Genomic DNA, 21,607 nt, shown 5'->3' with positions numbered 1-21,607 from the left:
GCCAAGCTACACTTAGAATTACGCCTAGAAAAACATTCGGGGCAAGTTCTAAACTATTAGCATGGGTACTTGGACTTGCAATTCAATACCTCACCTCCCACACTGCTGGATTGCTAAAGAGAATGGAGTCGAAGGCCCACAACAACCTTAGTTAAGATTGAGAATCACAAATGGCTTGACTGAACCACTTGATGACTGGTTAAGTCAACACAAGAGTCAAAAGGTCACAACTAGAGCTATTTTCTGCCAACAACTTGTTTTAACCATAAGGTTGTAGGTAAATGTGTTGGTACCAAGTGAAGCATGCTTGAGACCCTTTTATTCATTAATACTATTTTTGCCTAAACACAAAAGAAAATGGACTCAATCCCTTAAGAAGGTTGTCACACCATCCATCATTGGGAAGAGCCACGCGGTTCATGCAAGATCCACCTTTGGAAAGAACCGTGACATTAAGAAAACCAAAAGCTTATTGTTCACTCAAACGTAAAAATAAGCTAACAAATCAAAAAGAAGTTACTAAAGTAAATAAGAAGTTATACTACTAAGAAAGACAAACTAAAAAAGCTATGAAATAAACTACGGAAAGCAAGACAAATGAATATACAAACTGGGGGGAAAATGAATATGCACATCAAGGGAAAGGGAAAAATATATACATAACCAAAGAGAAAATAAAGATAAAAGAAAAATAGTATAAGAGTTATTACAGGCCAAATGTCAACAACACTGCATATGTCAGACAGCTTTGAAGTAGCTGCCTGTATCTAGTTGTTGAGACTCTCCAATGTCTGGGGGACTTGCAACACAGTCTATGGATAAGTGGATGAGGCTGGCACTGATAATGAAATTGATGATCTAGAAGAGGAAGGTGGTGGCATGGCTGCTGTCCCGGTGGAAGGACCGAATGCTGTGAAAGGCATGGCATCTGTGGAAGGCTCAACAGCTGAATCAGTAACTCCTACCATTGGCTCCTCAGATTGGCCAGCGGAGGTAGTTTCCTTACCCTTGAACTTCAGGTTGTCAGCACCTTGCAGGTGGTACCATGAGAAAGGCTTCTTGGCCTTAACTTTTGTATCATATGGTCTCGGCTTCACCTTTGCATCATTGAAGTACTCTTTTAGGAAGTTTGGGTAAAGGTAGGATCTCTCATATTTCTAGACAGCTAAAGTGATGTTGGTTGGCATTATAGCACCCATATTGATCGGGTACCCAGCCATAATAGAAGCCACCAGAACTGTTTGGGGAAGTGGGAGGTTGTTCTCATTCAGACATGGGTCAATACGGCTGCTCACATAGGTATGCCACCCTTTAGCTTCAAAATTTAGTGTGGCCCAGACTATGGGAACCCCTGCTGTGAGCCATGAGGGTAGTGGTCCTCGAGCAGCCAAAATCTCAACTAGCCACGGGTGAGCTACATTACCCATAACAAGCTTCTCCAAATACTGGACTGCTTCCACTTCTTCAAATCCCACATAAGTGTTCAAGGAGCAGGCGTCGAATTTGATTTTCAGATTCCTTACTTTTGTTATCTTGGTGCCCTTCTTTATGTAAGCCACATTAGCATAAAATTCTTTAACCAAGTGCTCATTTGCATCTAAGACACTTTGGTTGAACCACCTCCACCCTTTTCGCTCCTGAAACTGTCTAAGGACATTTGGATTGTGAATATCCAAATCCTTAAGTAATAACTGTCGCTCAAGTGTGAGCGATCTCTAGGGCCACCACTCTATGAATTTGGTAAAGGTAGTCAGGCTCACAAATCTATCCTCCCATAACTACTTCTTCTTAGACCTCTCCAGAACTCCCACTATAGTGTCGCCCCCTCTACCATCATCCGGGACATCATCATCATCATCTACATTGATTGGTACAGCCGGGGCATGTGAGGAAGAGGGCTCAGAATCTTGGCTACCCTCTTTCGAACCCTCAGAAGAACTAGCAACAGAAGAGGATTCATCTCTCAAATGGAATCTACCCCAGACTTGTTCGGGTTGAGATTGGTTATTAGGCAGTGCTTGCATAGAGTCACCCTCAAAAACTTCCCTAGAAGGGAGATACTCACTGGACTCGGAGGGTTCAGGAACTCTATTGGTGGTTTCTTTCTTACTTATGGGTCTTGTTTGGCTAATAGTTGGTTACTTTTGCCTCGACCTCGGCCTTGGGCGGGTTCTTCCCTCCCTTTTGATGTATCACCTCTACCACGTGATCTAACCATTGTCTGCAATATATAATGAAAGGATCCGTTAAAGTTGGAGGTCACAGATGCATGTATGACAATTGCAGGAAACAAACTCAGAGGAGGCAGTGCGGACCGCACAAAAGTGAGTGCGGCCGCAGACTACCTTGTACGGACCGCACAATTTTGAAATGCGGTCGCACAACCAAAAGTGTGGACTGCACAACCTCAGGTTCAGACTACTGGTTCTCTAATCATTCAATAGTGTGTTCGCACAATTTAAAATTATGCGGCACTACTTTACGTTTCAAGCAATGTTTTTCCTCAAATTAGACAAGGTTTTAGCAATTAAACATGATTAGCCATGTACCCAGGCCCCAATTAACAATTTAAGATACTACCCACATGATTCTAAGAAAAACTGACTAACTATTGATATTTTAGGCATAAAAAGAACTAAACTAATCAAAGAAAACAAAAAAAAAATTAAGAAGAATGAACAAAAATCTAACATGGATTGAACATACCAGTAGTGAATGATGCAGGTGAGGATCTAACTTGGTGAAAGGAGGGAAGATTTAGAACTAATTGGATATGCACTATGTTTGATTAGGGTTTCAGAGTTTAGAGAGTGTAAAGTGTGAATAGTACATGGAGGTCCTATTTATAGGTTGACCCAGTCGGTCAATAATGAAGTTGAGTGAGGCCGCACAATTTTGAGTGAGTTCCGCACTTTTTACCTAAAACTTTGAAGAGCTCTACGGTCCTCACAAAAGTGAGTGTGGCCACAGAATTTGTGCGGACCGCAGAATTTCGTGTACGAACGCTAATTGTTAATGAGATTTGATAGGCCAATCTTCAGAGTGCATGTAGTTTTGGTCTTCTAGTTGTGCAACCGCACACAGAATTGTGCGGCCGCAGAGTAATTGTGCGGTCTGCATAATTATGGTGTGGTCCACACTTTTATGACCCTAAGCCAATTTTTCTTGCACAGTCCCTGCAAAGAACACCCATTCCTGCATACACTTCAAAACCAGTTAGCACAAAACAAAGCCTATCTAATGAAAAAGAAAAAGAAAAAGAAAAAGAAAAAGGAACATGGGTTACTTCCCAAGAAGCGCCTGATTTAACGTCGCGGCACGACGCAGATTACCAATTATTTGAAATGGAGAACCGCCACAATATGGTCAGCATCAACCATGACAAGATAGTGTTTTAACTGGTGCCCATTAACTCTAAACCCCTCATCATTCTTATTTTTCAAGTCCAAAGCACCAAAGGGGATTACATTTACCATTTCAAATGCGCCACTCCATTTAGACTTCAACTTTCCCGGAAACATACGTAACCGGAAATTAAACAATAGAACAAGATCACCCTCTTTAAATTCCTTGTTGTGGATGTACTTGTCATGGAGGTACTTCATCTCCTTAAAAAGGAACGAGCTTGTGTAGACATGATACCGAAATTCATCTAGCTCATTCAATTGTGCCACTCTTAGGTTTGCGGCGACATCCCATTCAAGTTTCAACTTCTTCAAAGCCCACATGGCCTTATGATCAAGTTCCACCGGAAGATGGAATGCCTTACCGAATACTAACCGGTATGGAGACATCCCGATCGGTGTTTTATAGGCCGTTCTATAAGCCCAAAGAGCATCATCAAGTTTTCTTGACCAATCCGTTCGGTTGGCATTCACTGTCTTTGACAAAATACTCTTGATCTCCCGGTTGGAGACTTCAACTTGTCCACTTACTTGAGGATGGTATGGGGTCGATACTTTGTGAGTGACACCATACTTTGTGAGTAAGGTATCAAAATCCTTGTTGCAAAAATGCGAACCCCCATCACTAATAATGGCCTTAGAGTATTGAATCTTGTAAAGATGCTCTTCTTCAAGAATTCCACCACACTCCTTACTTCACTGTTGGACAAAGCAACAGCCTCGACTAGATACATAATCCACCACGACTAGAATGTAGGTGTTCCCACAAGAGCTAACAAACGGACCCATGAAATCAATACCCAACACATCAAAAATATCTATCTCCAAAAAGGTGGTGAGAGGAATTTCATTCTTCTTTGAGATGCCACCGGCCCTTTGGCATTCATCACAATGCTTGACAAGCTCACTAACATCCTTGTAGAGAGTAGGCCAATAGAATCCACAACTCAAAACTTTCACTGGCATTCTTGCTCCATCATGGTGACCACCATACGGTGAAGAGTGGCAAGACTCAAGAATACCCACCTGTTCCTCCTCCGGTACACATCGTCGAATCACACCATCGGTACAAATCCAAAAGGGGTACAGCTCATCCCAATAATAGTCAAGGCAAACCTGTTTGAGCTTCTTCCTTTGGTTTGAAGAGAACTCATTCGGTACAATGCCACTCACAAGATAGTTTGTAAGTCAGCAAACCATGGCATCCCGGTCATTGAAACGGTTCAGAGTTTCTCGTCGGGAAATGAATTATTGATCTTAAGGCCATCACGTGGCCTCCCCTCCTCCTCCAAACGGGACAAGTGGCCCGCCACTTGATTTTTACTACCCTTGCAATCTTGAATCTCTAGATAAAACTCTTGGAATAGAAGCACCCACTACATCAACCTTGCCTTAGAATCTTTCTTGCTCATCAAATACCGAAGCGTCGTATGGTTGGTGTGAACAATCACCTTTGTACCCAAGTACAGGCAGAACTTCTCCATAGCAAAGACAATAGCAAGGAGCTCTTTTTCGGTCACTTTGTAGTTGACTTGGGCATCATTCATAGTCTTGCTTGCATAGTAGACCGGATGGAAGATTTTGTTGATATGTTGCCCCAAAACTGCTCCAACTGCCACATCACTAGAGTCACACATGAGCTCAAAAGGTAAGCTCCAATCTGGTGCGGTGATAATAGGAGTAGTAGTCAACTTGAACTTGAGCAATTCAAATGCCTTCCTACAATCTTCGTTGAAATGGAACTTGGCATTCTTCTCCAAAAGTTTGCTCAAGGGGTTCTGCGATCGCATAGAGCAATTCCATCACCTCACTGCCACTCCAAGTCCTTCTACGCGAACGCAAAGATCTCCACGCGAACACAGTGACCAAGACTGCTCACCCTACACGATCGCACTCCTACCTTCGCGATCGCGATTCACAAAATCCACCTGGCCTTAACTTACTCTACGTGATAGCGAATGAACTCACGCGATCACAATGAACAAACCACTGATGCTAAAACACCAGAAAACCATCAATCTCCCAAAGACCAAAAATGCCCGTTTGAGTATCCGAAATACACCCGAGGCCCCCGGGACCTCAACCAAACCTACCAACATATCCCATAACAGCATTCAAAATTGTTCCAACCTTCGGAACACTCAAAACAAAATCAAAACACCAATTTAGCATCGGATCCAAGCCTAAGAACTCCAAAAACTCTCAATTTACGCTTTCAATCAAAAAGTCTATCAAACCTCATGCAAATGACTTGAAATTTTGCACACACATCACGTTCAACACTAAGGAGCTACTCCAACTTTCGGAATTCCATTCCGACCTCGATATCAAAATCTCACTACCGAACCGGAAACATCAAAAACTCAACTTTCGGCATTTCAAGCCTAACTTAACTACGGACCTCCAAAACACAATCCGAACACGCCCTAAGCCCGAAATCACCCAACAGAGCTAACTGAACCAATGAATTCCATTTTGAGGCCGTCTTCACACTACTCTGACTACGGTCCAATTTCTAAAACTTAAACTCTCATTTAGGGACTAAGTGTCCCAAAACTCTCCGAAACTCAAAACAAACATCCCGACAACTCAAAATAGCACAAGTAAACACGAGAAAAGTAGTTAATAGGGGATCGAGGCGTTAATTCTTAAAACGACTGACCGAATCGTTACATCCTCCCACACTTAAACATCCATTCGTCCTCGAACGAGCATAGAGACATACCTCAAGTATTAAAAAAGATGAGGGTAACGGCTACGCATATCCTGCTTGGTCTCTTAGGTCACCTCCTCGATCGACTGACTGATCGCTGCCAACTCGACGCTACACTAAGGTAGGAAGAGTGGGTCGCAATAGCTTTTACCCAATATGAGGGTCGGGATCGATTTCCTCAGGGAGATAGTAGTGGAGTTGGATTGTCTGTCTATCCTAGAGATGTGTTTGTACTCCTAATGTTACTTCAAACATTTTTGGGTTTTCGAATTATAACTATTTTTGTAAAACTATTGATTAACACTAAATTAAGCTATGAGAATATTGCTAATTTGTATCTAATGGGAAGACGGGCACTAGGTGTCATGACACTACCTAGGTGGCTAATTGACGGGTAGATGTTACTAAGGGTCTCTCGAGACCAAATGGGTAGGCAAATTAGACCAAGCAACTAGGGTTCAAGTAGGGTAATTACTCTCTCGAGGTTTAACCCGTTAATTGGAACTATCATTTCTCATGAGTCCATCCCAATTCCTTGTTGAGTCAATTTTTTGGGGTCATAGGCTCTCTTTCTCAAGAAGAGTTAAACCCACAAAGCTTGAATCAGTATTTGCAAGCACCAAATATAGATTAAAACATAAAATTAACCCAAATAGCAAATACCCATAGTCAATCTAACACTAGATGGCAACACCCATCAATTACCCACACTAGGGTTGAGCCACAACCCTAGCTAATGGGTTTAGCTACTCATGCTAGATAAAGAAATTGAAGAAAAAGATGAAGAACTAAGCATATTAATTAATTGCTAAAATTAAATTACAAGAATCTATGGTAAATGTAAAGCAAAAGTGCCAAAAATGGCTACAAAATACGTTCTCACAAGCGCAACTCTCTACTGATGTATCTGAATACCTAAAAAATGGTAAAATGTTCTATTTATACTAGGCTGAAAACACTGGACAAAAATACCCCTGCGGGGTCAGTGTGGGCAGCATTAAATGGACCGCGGCTGCACTGGACTTACTTCTGCTTCTCTAAACTTGGACTCCGCGGACCTCATAGAACAGATCGTGGGCGCGGAGGAAGCTGGCGCGGTCCGCGCAACCACGACCGCGGACCGCATGGCACTGGCTTTGCAAACTTCATCTCTCTGAATCTCATGACCGCGGACCGCACAAAAGAGTAGTGTGGCTGCAGAGCCTTCACTGCCGGACCGCGAGATATGTACCGCAGTCGCGGAGCCTTCTAGCCTGATTCATCAACTCTCTGAACCACCTAGTGCGGCCGCATTCCACTTTGCGCGGTCCACACTAGGCCTTCTTTTCTTAAATTTCTTGGTCTTTGATACTTGAGCAGGTTTCACTCCTTTTTTGAGCTGATCTTTGACATTTCGTCACTTTGTAGATCAAACCTGCGATCAAGCACAACTTGTGAACCTTTTAGGACTATTTTGTAACAATATATGATCAAAGCATAGGCAAGTAGAGGCATAAAACATTTTAAAATCCTAACTTATCAACTCCCCCAAACTTAAACCTTTGCTTGTCCTCTAGCAAACAAAATAAGACCCACCCCTTAAAACAAAATCCAAGTAATTCTAGCTGTCCTAAAGTAACCTCAACAAGCATCAATTGGGACTAACAATTGCCCTCAATACGAATGGATCATTAACAAAATTTAAACTTTGAAAAACTATGGATCAAGTGTGACACAAGAGCATCAAGAATTGACTCATTACATCAAAGAACTCTCTCAATTACTCTGGTTGTTGTGGACCCCAAACTCACACATCCTCAACTCTCCCTAAGCAAACCTCACCTTTTAGAGTATAAGCACGCAAACCAAGATTAATGGGAAGTCACTCATCTCTCTCATGAAAAGGTCACAAGTCCGGCTCTAAGTACCATATGCTTGACCCTCATGTAAGTATCCACTAATGCGAGCGTCATCCAACTCAAGATCATATAGGGCTTTTGTGGAGTCAATGTGAAGGCTTTTGGTTCAGGGTAGGAAAAGTTGTTGGTCTATATGGGTTCCATCTTCCCTTAAGCACTTCTTTTGATTCATTCTGGCACAATTCTCTTTGACTCTTTGAGTATTTCACTTCTTTTCAAGGGGTTATAGAGACACATTGTCACTCTTTCTTATGCAATTCAAAGCATTTCTCCTTTTTCTACTTTTTTCCACACCTTTTTCACTTTTGTTTTTCTTGAATCCTGTTTTATTCTTTGCACATTGGGCTTTTTTTTTGTCTTTTTCTTTTCTTTCTTTTTCATCGCCTTCCTTTCCTTTTGCTTTTGTTCCTTTTACCACTTTGTTTCCTTTCTTGTCTCCCCCCCTCAAACTTAGACTTTTCCCATTACTTAAGGGACGATTTGGGTTCCAAGAGAGGGTATAATTTAGAATGGGTATAGGCTTGTAGCATTGGTTCTTGAATGAAAAAGGTTTAAGGCTCAAAAACTAAGGATTATATCATTGGTAGGCTATGGAATTGTTCGACTATTGTTTGGATCAAGGAGAGCCTATAATCACTTCTCAAATCGAATTTCACTCAAAATTTTGCCTCAACAAACATTCAGGGCAAGTTCTAGACCATTGGCTCTGGACTTGGACTCACAATTCGATTTCTCACCACACACACTCAAGGATTTCTAAAGACATAGAGTCGGAGGCCCACAACAACCTTAGACACGATTGAGTACACAATAGTCCCGAAAGACCACATGATGTTTGTTTGGTCAAAACAAGAGTCTAAAGGTCACTACTTTCACCATCCTAAACACAACCACTTGTCTTTAACCATGGGATCAAAGGCAAATGTGTTAGGCCTAAGTGAATCTTTGCTTAAGGTACCCTTAACTATAAACTACTAAAAACAAGAGAAAAATCAAAAATGGACTCAAACCCTAAAGAAGGTTGTCACGCCATCCATCATCGGGAAGAGCCACCCGGTTCGCATAATACTCCACACTTGGAAAGAACCGTGGCATTAAGAAAACCAAGGGTTTATTGAAAGCGCCAAAACCGAAACAAAAAGTTGCGAGCCTATCTACTAAGCTAAGAATGAAAAGTTTTTACGAAAATAGAAAATAGAATGAATATTTACAATACGGGATTAGAATATACAACGGGGATGAATATATATACAAAAATGTAACTTTATATACATATCAAAGAGAAAATAAAAAGTGCGATAAAAGTAACTAAATGTAAAGTTATATACAGACCAAATAAAAAAAATCAACAGAAATATAAACTAAGTCAACTAATATATATAATCATCCGGATAAAAAGTTGGGCGCACCCCCACAAATAAAAGCTGGCATTGTACCCAATGCCAACTAAACAAATAAGCATCAAAAAATCAAGAGGAAAGGATATAAGAGCTCCCTAAGCCTCGTCTGTCTGCATGGGAACATGAGCGGTCCCCTAGTCCTCTGTATGTACTGGAACCTCAGACTGGTTCCCGGTCTCCTGCTGCTCAGCTGCTGGGGCTGGAGCCTGGACCTGTATGGGCTGAATATCTGGAACATCCTGTGGCTGACTGGGGGAAACCTCCGGTGGGTCCACCAACTGTATGATCGCCTCATTTGCACTAGGGAGCTTCCTCTTCTTCTTTGGAAGCCTCTGTGTCTGCTCTTGCTGTGGCTCTTCTACTGGTGCTGCTGGGGCTGGATCTTCAAACAGCAAGTCTAAAGGCAGCTGGTCTGCCTTCAGTTTGTCAACATCCTCCCTCAGCGCCTTCACAGACTCTTTGAAAGCCCGTGTTTTGCGCAACTTTTTGTGCTCCCTGGCGAGCTCCTTCAGGGCTTTGCCATGTGAATCCACTGCCTTAGCCAAGGCAGCTTGAGAATCGAGGATCTTTTGCTGGTTGCCAAGAATCTCCTTAAGTGAATCCTCGATAGACTGGGGCACCTGCACTGGCTGTGGTGCCGACTGAGCCGCAATGGTTGAAGTCAAGGTGGACAACTTGGATGAAGCAGTCGCCATCCAGTTGTTCAAGCTATGAAGTGTCTAGCTCAGCTGGTGGGCGGTGATAGGATGGGCCCGGGAAGATGGAATCCCCGGGCCAGCTGAAGTCGAGGGACCAGTAGAAGTGGAAGGTCCGGGAGGCATGTCAGCAACTGTGGAAGTAGGCTCAGTAGAGGGCTCTAGCGCAACCGGCTCTTCAGATTGGCCGGTTGGGGCAGAAGCAGGTGGCTTGTAATTTTTGTCTTTGGGGTTGTCTGACCCCTTCAAACTGTACCATGAAAATGTAGCCACAGGTTTGACCTTTACATCAAAAGGTCTCTTCTCCACCTCCAGGTCCCGGAAATACATAGTGAGGGTGTTGGGAAAAGGGTAGTTCCAGTCATGCTCAACCCCCACTGCAGAAATGACGTAGGACATCACATTTCCCACGTTGATAGGATATCCAACCATAATAGAAGCAACAAGAACAGCCCGGGCGAGTGGAATAGTCTGATCATGGGTAGTGGGGTCGAGCCGACTGCACACAAAAGTCAACCACCCTCTTGCCTCAAAGTTAAAGATTCTCCGAAGTATTTTAGTCCCTGCTTGTAACCACTCTGGAACCGTACTCGAGATTGCCATGTATGAAGCTAACCACGGACGAACCTCCTCGCCCATTGCCAACTTTTCATTGTAAAGGGACTTATCTTAATCATTGAACCCCAGGTATTCATTTATTGCCTTCCCGGTAAATACCACATTTTTGTTTCTCACTTTTGTCACCTTAGTGCCCTTCAAGATGTGGGCCACATTGATATAGAACTCCTTGACCATATGCTCATTCTCCTTCACACAATTATCTTTAAAGAACTCCTAACCCACTCGAGCCTGAAACTGTCTATGTGTTTTGGGGTGTAGGTGTAGGAGGTCTCTGTCAATAAAACTCCTCTCAAGAATCAATTTCCGTGCCGGCCACCATTCCCTAAACTTGTGGAACGCCACCTGGCTGAAGAATCTATCCTCCCAAACAGCGGGATTCCTAGTCCGGTCAACACCCACAACCTGCGGCACACCACCCCCCGGTAACTCCCCATCTCCCTCATCACCTCTAGCACCCTCTCCAGATATTGATGCTGTGGGAGAGGTAGAGTATTCATCCCCACTACCTGCCGCTGAGCCCTCAGACGACCTAGAAGAAATGTTGATTGAAGCTCGAGCATCGGGCAAAGATGGAGGAGTGTCTCTTTGTATGGAATTCTCCGGATACGGGATGTAAAGAGGGACCGAATCTGAAGAGATCTCCCGGGAAGGCTCGTACTCACTCCTCGAATTGTCAATGGCTCTATCAGCCGCTTTGATTGCTTTCCTCATTTCTTTTATGTTTTTCCTAGCCTGAGGAGTGAGTTTTACCATCCTTTGCTTCCCTCTACGGGTTGTTTGGCACCTCCACCTCGTTGTTTAACCATTATCTGCAAGCATACACATCTAACATGGTTAGTATCAGCACAGAGAGTGAAACAAGGGTTGAAAATGAATGGCAGGCAACAGATCACAGGTTGCAGAAACAGTACATAACAGAACACCGCGACCCGCACAAACAGGAGTGCAACCGCACTGGGGGCACCGCGGACCGCGCAAAGGCGACTGTGGTTCGTATTGTGGCCGCGGTGTGCCAGTGCGGACCGCACAAAGTGCAATGTGGCCGCACTGGGCACAGGTTCACTTTCAGTCACTTGAACACCGCGGTCCGCGCAAAATGGTAATGCGGACCGCGTCAGGGTACCGCAGACCGCGGAGAGTACTTTTAACAAACACTAAGTTAGGGTTTAAGTTTTTGCTATTTTTGTTCAAGTTTTCCACCTAACTTGTCCCTACTCATTTTACCCAGTTCACAAAGGTCTCTAAACATACAATATCCAACCATTACACTTTCCTAGGCTAACAAATGAAATAAATACGGGAAGAAGAAGAAGAGACTCTAGCTACTGGGCATGAAAACAAAACGAAATTATAATATAAAACAAAGAAAGATGATGAAATGTTACCAGATTGTGATGATGACATGCAATTAATCACGCTAAGCAAGAATTACTATCAGAAGAGAGAGTGAACAGTAGCTTTTAGGGGTGTGAGTGTTAAAATTTTGAAAAGTGTAAGATGTGACCCTTGGTCTCTATTTATAGAAAAACACTGGGACCCAGCCTTACCTACCAGCGCGACCACAAAAAACCGACCGCGGACCGCACTGGGTTTGTTCAAAATGAAGCTTGAGTAGGCAACCTCCGCGGTTTGCACGAAACAGATCGCGACCGCGGAGGTCCACCGCGGACCGCACTAAATGGAATGCGGTCGCGATGGCAAACTTCAGAGAGCACCACTTTTGACCATCACTAGTGCAGACCGCACAAAAGCAACCGCGGTAGCATTGGCAATATTCAGAGACTTTTCAACTCTTTTTCAACTATTTTGCACTGCATCAACTCAATCCCTGCAACATCTCACAATTAGTTAGCTTAAAAATCAAACCTACACTACCAAGAAAACACAGAAAATAACAAAAAGAAAAAGACATGGGTTGCCTCCCAAGCAACCTGATTTAACATCGCTGCACGACGCATGTTACTAGCACATCATTTTTTTATGGAGAAGTGCCACCACGTGGCTATCATAAAATTTCCCAAGATAATGCCTGACCCGATATCCATTGACTCTGAATACTTCACCATTCTTGTTCCATAGATCAAGAGCACCAAATGGGGTAATGAACACAACTCAAACGGCCCACTCCACTTTGACTTGAGCTTACCCGGAAACAGACGTAACCGGGAATTAAACGAGAGAACCTTATCTCCAACCTTGAACTCCTTGCCCCGAGCATATTTGTCGTGAAAGTCCTTCATTTTGTCCTTGTACAAGGAAGAGCTGAAGTAGGCATGAAATCTAAACTCATCAATCTCATTAAGTTGTTCAACCCGCAGATTTGCCGCAACATCCCATTCTAAGCTCAACTTCCTCAAAGCCCACATAGCCTTGTGCTCTAATTCCACCGGAAGATGACAAGCTTTCCCAAACACTAACCGGTATGGTGACATACCAATCAGAGTTTTGTACGCCGTCCGATAAGCCCAAAGAGCGTCATCCAACTTTTTTGACCAATCGGTCCTATTAGCATTGACAGTTTTAGACAAGATACTCTTAATTTCTCTGTTGGAGACTTCCACTTGGCCACTACCTTGAGGATGATAGGGGGTCGAAACCTTATGATTGAAACCATACTTAGAAAGTGACGTGTCGAAAGCCTTGTTGCAAAAGTGAGACTTCCCATCACTAATGATAGCACGAGGAGTATCAAACCTTGTGAAGATACTTTTTTTCAAATATGCCACAACACTCCGGGCTTCATTATTGGGAAAAGCCACGGTTTCAACCCATTTTGAGACATAGTCCACCGCCATGAGAATGTAAGTGTTCCCACAAGAGCTCACAAAAGGGCCCATGAAATCGATGCCCCAAACATCAAAAATATCCACTTCGAGAATTGTATTGAGGGGCATCTCATCCCTTTTAGAAATTTCTCCGGCTCTTTAGCACTTATCACATTTCTTCACCAAATCGCCTGCATCTTTAAACAAGGTAGGCCAGTAAAATCTGCAACTAAGCACTTTAGAAGTCGTTCTCGCCCCGCCATGATGGCCACCATAGGGAGTGGAATGGCAAGCCTCCAAAATACCCAATTGTTCCTCCTTCGGGACACATCGTCGAATCAAACCATCCGTGCAAATCTTGAACAAGTATGGCTCATCCCAATAGAAATCCAAACTATCCCACTTGAGCTTCTTCCTTATGTTAGAAGAGAGCTCACACGGGATTATTCCGGTCACAAGGTAATTGGCAACATCGACAAACCATGGCATATCCTTCATTGATACCGTAAGGAGTTGTTCGTCGAGAAATGAATCATTGATCTCAAGGCCGTCCCAAGGCCTCCCCTCCTCCTCCAAATGGGACAAGTGGTTAGCCACTTGATTCTCACTGCCCTTCCGGTCAACAATTTCTAGATCAAACTCTTGAAGAAGTAACACCCATCTCATCAATCTCGCCTTGGAGTCTGTCTTGGTCATCAAATACCTAAGGGCGGTGTGATCGGTGTGCACTATAACTTTGGCCCCCATAAGGTAAGGTCAAAACTTTTCCATAGCAAACACAATAGCCAAATATTCTTTCTCGGTGACTGTATAGTTTCTTTGAGCCTCATTCATGGTCTTGCTTGCATAGTACACCGGATGAATTATCTTATTGATTCTTTGTCCCAAAACAGCCTCAACCGCAACGTCACTAGCATCGCACATGACCCCAAAAGGTAAGCTCCAATTTGGTGCGGTAATGATAGGGGTATAAGTCAACTTGAGCTTAAGAAGCTCGAATGCGTGCATACAACTCTCATCGAACAAGAACTTCGCATATTTCTCTAGCAACTTGCACAACGGATGTACCACTTTAGAAAAATCTTTTATGAACCTCCGGTAGAAACTCGCGTGCCCAAGGAAACTCCTCACCCCTTTGACAGAAGTAGGGGGAGGGAGCCTCGAAATAACCTCAATCTTGGCCTTGTCAACTTTAATTCCTCGCTTCGAGATTTGGTGACCCAACACTATACCTTCTTCTACCATAAAATGGCACTTTTCCCAATTGAGAACAAGGTTGGTGTCTTCACATCGGGCCAACACTCTATCCAAGTTTACCAAGCACTCCTCAAAAGAATCCCCAACCACGCTGAAATCATCCATGAAGACCTCCAAGATATCCTCCACCATGTCGGTGAAAATAGCCATCATGCAACGTTGGAAGATCGTTGTCGCGACCCAAATCCCGGTCGTGATGGCGCTCAGAACACTACTAGGCAAGCCCGACCATTATTCAACACTTAACCCAATTTATCAAAAATAGCGGAAAGAAATATCAATTAAGCAAGATTAAAGTACTGAAGATTTTAACAAAATACACAATATAATCTCACTAGGACCCGGTGTCACGAATCTGAGCCTCTAGAATACAGAATATCATCCTAATACACGGTATATCCAAAGTCCGATAATGCGGAAATAAAGAGATAGGATAGGAGGGAGAAGATCAATGGCTGCGAACGCCGTGCAGCTACCTCGATACTCCCAGAGGCTGGATCTGCTGATCAACTGGATCTACTGAGCCTGAGACTGCCCTGGATCTGCACACAAGGTGCAGGGAGTAAAGTGAGTACTCCGACCCAGTGAGTAATAAAAGTAACTACAGTCCGAAGATAAGAAAATCCAGTAAATACACAAAGTAAGCTACAATCCGAATATACAGCAACATATGAAACTGAGCAGCTAAACACCAGTATAAATACAAATACATGAATGCAATGCAATGCAGACGATGGTACATTCCAGTACCCACTGCAGCGTGCAGCCTGAGCCATCCATATTTATTTATCGTCGACGACGCTCACTGGGGGTGTGTACAGACTCCGGAGGGGCTCCTACAGCCCAAGCGCAATATCTTGGTCAGTCATTGTTACCTGACCGGTCAGCCATTGTTACCTGACCAATTTATATCATACAGTGCCATTGTTACCACTGTTCAAGTATATCATCCAGTGTCATTGTTACCACTATTTCAAGTATATCACACAGTGTCATTGTTACCACTGTTTCAAGTATATCACATAGTGTCATTGTTACCACTGTTTCAAGTATATCACACAGTGTCATTGTTACCACTGTTTCAAGTCACTTTATAATCAGTCCAGAAAATAATATAATAAGCCCCTTGGGCATTTACAAAACAGAAGTTCCCAGCCCGGAATACATTTAAAAATATCATTTAAGTTTTCAACACTTAGAATTATGGCTGAGTTTGCAAAACAGCATTTAAAACCTTGGACTGAAATTAAATGATATGCAAATCATGCTAAGCAGTAATATCAATCCTCGAAGGATTTTACAAATCAGCACAAGGCCCCAAACATGGTATCAAGCCCAGTAATATTAATGAAGTATGTGTATCAATCACCAGTATAGTATAAACATCACACGGGATGGACCAAGTCACAATCCCCAATAGTATCCGACCCTGCACTCGCCATGTAGTGCGTTTCACGCCTCAATATAGCGTTACGATGTGAAAGTCCGGGGTTTCAAACCCTCAGAACAGCATTTACATCTATTACTCACCTCAAGATGGCCAAAAGTCTACTCCGCGATGCCCTTTCCTTTCGAATCGACCTCCTCGTGCGTCGAATCTTGCCAAAACCAGAAGGAATATATTACAATAGGCTAAGGGAATATAACCCAATCGAAAAGACTCGAAAAATATCGAAAATCACGAAATTTGCAAAACCCGAGCCCCGGGCCTACTTCTCAAAAAATTACGAAAGTCACATCACCGGATTCCTCGTCTCGCCACGAGTCCGTACATATAAAATTTACCAAAATTGGAGTTCATTTGACCCCTCAAATCACCAAATCTTATTTTCAAATCCCTAGGCCTAAATCCTCAATTTTTCTACAATTTTCATGCTCAAATTCATACATAATTGATGCACTTAACTCAAAATAGGTGGGGATAACTTACCTTCACATTGATGATGAAAATCCACTCTTGAAGCTCCCCAAAAATCGTCCATACTTTGAAGAAATGAAGAAAAGTGAGCTAAATCCGTGTATAAAAGAATCTGCCGGTGCTTCGTCGAGTTGTACCTTGCACTTGTGTTATACAAGTTGTACATCCTATTAAATTTGTTCCTTGTCGGACACCTTCTGTTTAAACACCCATTACGTCTTGTATAAATATCCAAATGAAAAACGGTTTACGATTTAGAAACTAGACTCAAAGATCTTTAATTTGATAGGTTGACACCATATAACTCTTTATATATCCCGAGATATGAGCTTCTAAAATGCATCGTAAATTCTGCCAAAATTGCTCCAGCAGCCCTTTTCGATCCATCGTAACTTTCGGAGATGATTTCCAAATTGCGAATGGTGTAACTTTCCGAAAACTAGAATGTATGGGCTACAACTTTCGTGTTTTGAACTTTTTCTGATTTTGTATAGATTACAAGATATGAGCTTCCAAACTGGACTACTCGAACCTAAAATTTTCTGGGCACAACAGAATTTTCTGCAATTTTCTGCAATTTTTCCTAAGTTCGAAATCACTCCGAGACACCTCCGAAACACTCCCGAGCCCTCGGGGCTCCAAACCAAATATGAACACTGACTCTAAAACATCACACGAACTTGCTCAAGCGATCAAATCGCCAAAATAACATCAAAATCAATGATTTGAGCCTTAAATCCAAGAATTCTTTCAAATTTCATAAACTTTCAAATTTTCCAATTTAAGGCCGAAACCCGTCAAACAACGTCCGTTTGTAACCAAACTTTACAGGAAGCGCTTAACCAACATATATGACCTGTACCGGGTGTTGGAACCAAAATACGAGCCCGATACCATTACTTTCTGATCAAATTTCATTTTCATTTTCCTTAAACATTTTCAGAAAATAATTTCACGAAAAAATTCATTTCTCGGGCCTGGGACCTCGGAATTCGATTCCGGAAACACGTTCAACTCCCATATTTTTCTATGGACCTTTCGAGACCGAAAAATCACGGGTCCGGGTCCGTTTACCAAAAATGTTGACCAACGTCAACTTTAACAATATTAAATATCAAAATTTTTCAAATTTTTCCCATATTTCATATATTTCAACACAAAGATATTCCGGACACACTCCTAAGTCCCAAATAACCTAGCGAAGCTATACAAACCATAAAATTTGCATTTTGAATCCGATATCAAAATTTCCACTTCCGGCCAAATTTTCTCCAAAACCTTCAATTTTCCATCTTTAGCCGAACGGCTCCAAAATGACCTATGGACCTCCGAATTCACTTACGATCGCGCTCCCAAATTCAGAATCACCATACGGAGCTACTCCCACTCTCGGAATCCCAAACGGACATCAATAACACTGAAATGCATTTTAAACCAAATTGATGCAATTTCTTCTAAAATGCTATCTTCCACAATAGGCGCCAAAACGCTCCCGGTTATCCAAAACCCGATCCGGGCATACTCCCAAGTCCGAAATCATCATACAAACATGCTGGAACCTTCGGATCCCAATTCCGAGGTCGTTTACTCAAAATTCCAATCCTAGTTCATTTCTTCAATTTTAAGCTTTCAAAATGAGAATTTCCATTTAGATTTGACTCCAAACTTCCTGAATTTTAATTTTGACCATACACACAAGTCAATATACCTGAGATGAAGCCGCTCATGGCCTCAAACTGCTGAATGATGCGCCGGAGCTCAAAACGACCGGTCGGGTCGTTACAATCTCCCCCACTTGAACATACGTTCGTCCTCGAACGTGCTGAGAACTACACTGAAGTAGTCTGAAACCATTTGTTTAACACATCGTGCACCTTCCCATGCTACCACTACTCCGTTGAGCACATTAGCACGATAATTCTGTAGATATACTTATTTATTCAAGAAAATAAGCCATTAGGCCCAACTCCAACATCCTGAATTTCCCTGCCAAGCCTATTTCCATCATACGACCACCATATCAATCTCCACACGTTGTACCCAAACATGACTGTATAACTTTGCTGAATTCACACTTTGCATCACTTTACTCATAGAACCACAATAACATTTTTTAAACATAATAGTCGAAATTCCACGAATCTGATGCTCACATTGCATCTCATGATCTACACAGGTCTTGCTCTAGTTTTTTTTTCAACACCGATACGACTGAAGAGATGTGCCGAAATTCACAACCAACTGCTGAATCAACAATTCATTGGATCTACACTCCTGACAAGTTCCATTACCTTGTCCCAAACCAAAGAATGATCTTTGCTCTATAATATACTTCATATAATCAGTTTGCACTGACCCCAAATCTAGTAACCTCGTCTCACCCAGTACGAACTGCTCAGGCAATAAGCCACCTCAGACATAATCAAAAATCCCACAAGACGCCACAATGTGCCAGTATGCTATCAATTCGAACGCGATACAAAAGGAAGGCGAACTCTAGAAGGAACTACTCAACTCGCACACTAACATAGACTTCCTCAGAAAACAGGGAAACAGAACACACAAAAGCAAATATGGGCACTGAACTGAACATCACACTGTTGCGGCGTGCAACCCGATCCAAACAACATACCCATGGCGGTGTGCCACCCGATCCACATATAGAACTCACATAAGGAGATATACGTCGAGCTGAATAGCTCATCACATCAAAATACCGAATATCGGTCATAAACACACTAAGGTGCATAATATCATTCCCAAGGAAACATATAGCGCTATAGGCTACAAACTCAAGCACAACTGAGGTGCGATACATGATCTAAGTCTCATCCTGCTCATATAACATCACCGCTGAGCGGAACCTCAACACATAAGGAATTTACCAAGCCGTCTCACAACTCATACGGTGCAATATATCTTTACATGAATTAACTGACCACGAAATAAGACCGCGACTATCCTTCCATAAAGAGCGCATTGCTGAAATAAACACAACTGGCCTGACGTAAGGCTCACTTCCACATTTAAATCTATCCACCGACCTCAAGTCGATCCTGATCGTGCCAAGCTAGGCCAATAATCTTTCATAGGTCCATAACCCAATAAACAGAGTGCCCTCCAGGCATAAATTCTCAAATGGATGATATTACCAAAATCCTCATACTTGGTTTAAATTTCTAATTAATCAAGTGACTACATGTCACACTTATACAATATTCCTGTGGGACAAGCTCCCACCATCTTCCGAAATAATTAACGGGTCTGCACATCCAAACCACCGGCTGCACTAACGCTGAAAAGCCATCAAGAATCCCTAACCAGGATGCAAAGCCTTTCTCACAGAACACCGACCTCAAGTGATACTGACATCAATACCCATCTTACTCAAAACACTGAAACTCATATACTGCTCATCCGAGATCGTGACATCACAGTCATTGACCAAACTGCAACCTTGGTCCTTACTTCAAATTCCATACCACTCACTGCATCTCACGTGCCAATATACGATAGACGCGATTTTCATCACAACTCTGGAACCGCTGATAGGCTAATACTTCATCACATAAGACTTTCCATTTAACTCACTTCAGGAGAACTATAGCAGCATACAGGCGAATCCTCATAATCGTCGAATATGCCAATCTCTAAGTAGTTGTCCAAGCCACCATAACACTTTCTGGGATCCGCCTACTCATAATAGGCCCTAACAAAAGAATGCTTCAGAATAACATCAATCACTGCGGCCGACAAGCCTCACATGCATAACTCGATCACGCTGAACGAACCGATCACTGACACCAGTATACCAACTCAACTATGGCTAATCAATCTACTTCCTTCCAATTTATCCTTGATTGCCTTAGAAATAATAATATCTCCCTTTAACACCTAACTTATTTCAACCAAACTCACCCCGAGTGACCTTAAATCACGAGACCATGCTGTCTCAAATACCATGACCATTTCATGTCTCTCAAATGCTACACCGCAAGTCAAAACATCATAGAACATTTTGTGCCTTTCTTCATAAGCTGCTTCAAAAGCTTGACTCTTAACCGTACTTATAGACTCAAAATCATTAGGCACCACACTTTACCTCTTGAATTAACTAGGACCGCTATTGAGAGCCACCCAGCTCTGACTTGGCCCCGAATGCAACCAACTCTACTGAATTTTATAACATATGAATACCCTCTCGATAAAGCACCTAGAGGGATCACTTCCCTCGAAGCCTGCACCTATACGAGGCATAAATCATGAATCTTCCCTCAAGTCTGAACATGAGCCAATAAGGCTAACCATAGCATGCATCCAACAATTCATTTATTCAAATTACCACTCATGGTCCTTTTCCGTAGCTGCAATAAACCACCAATATGCCAATAACTAGAATTCACGCAGGTATAAACCGTGCAATCAGCTAATCAACAGCAAGCTCCCCAACTTGGCTCGAAGCCATAGATCACAACACATATACTCTATTGTTGTCGTAATATCATGGTGAGATTAAACTCACTCCATCATAAGCTCGTGGAAACACGAATCATCTGGAATTTTAACTCTTCTGCAATTCTTGCATTTACTCACACAACAGTTAAGCCCACTCTCTAGGTGACCAATTTTTTTTTAAGTCCTAAATTTTTCAAAAATTTTGGCAGAGCCTCCTTTGTAATTGGTCCTATCCACCTGCCAGAGAATCACCAAAACCATCCTAACAACACATCCACAACTTGACAAAGCATCACAATGCATATCAATTACATAAATCTAAATTGATACATGGACATGCGTTGCACCTATTTGAATCATAACACATAGAAAATACCCTTCAACCCTCCATTATTGGGCTATTCAACCAAGTAGGAACATATTCTTCCTTTAATATTTTCGACCTTCAAGGTGGTCTCCTTGACTCAACGATTTCGTCATA

This window comes from Nicotiana sylvestris, chromosome 8, assembly GCF_000393655.2.
Source record: "Nicotiana sylvestris chromosome 8, ASM39365v2, whole genome shotgun sequence".
NCBI lineage: Eukaryota > Viridiplantae > Streptophyta > Magnoliopsida > Solanales > Solanaceae > Nicotiana > Nicotiana sylvestris.
Note: the sequence above shows the minus strand (reverse complement) of the source record.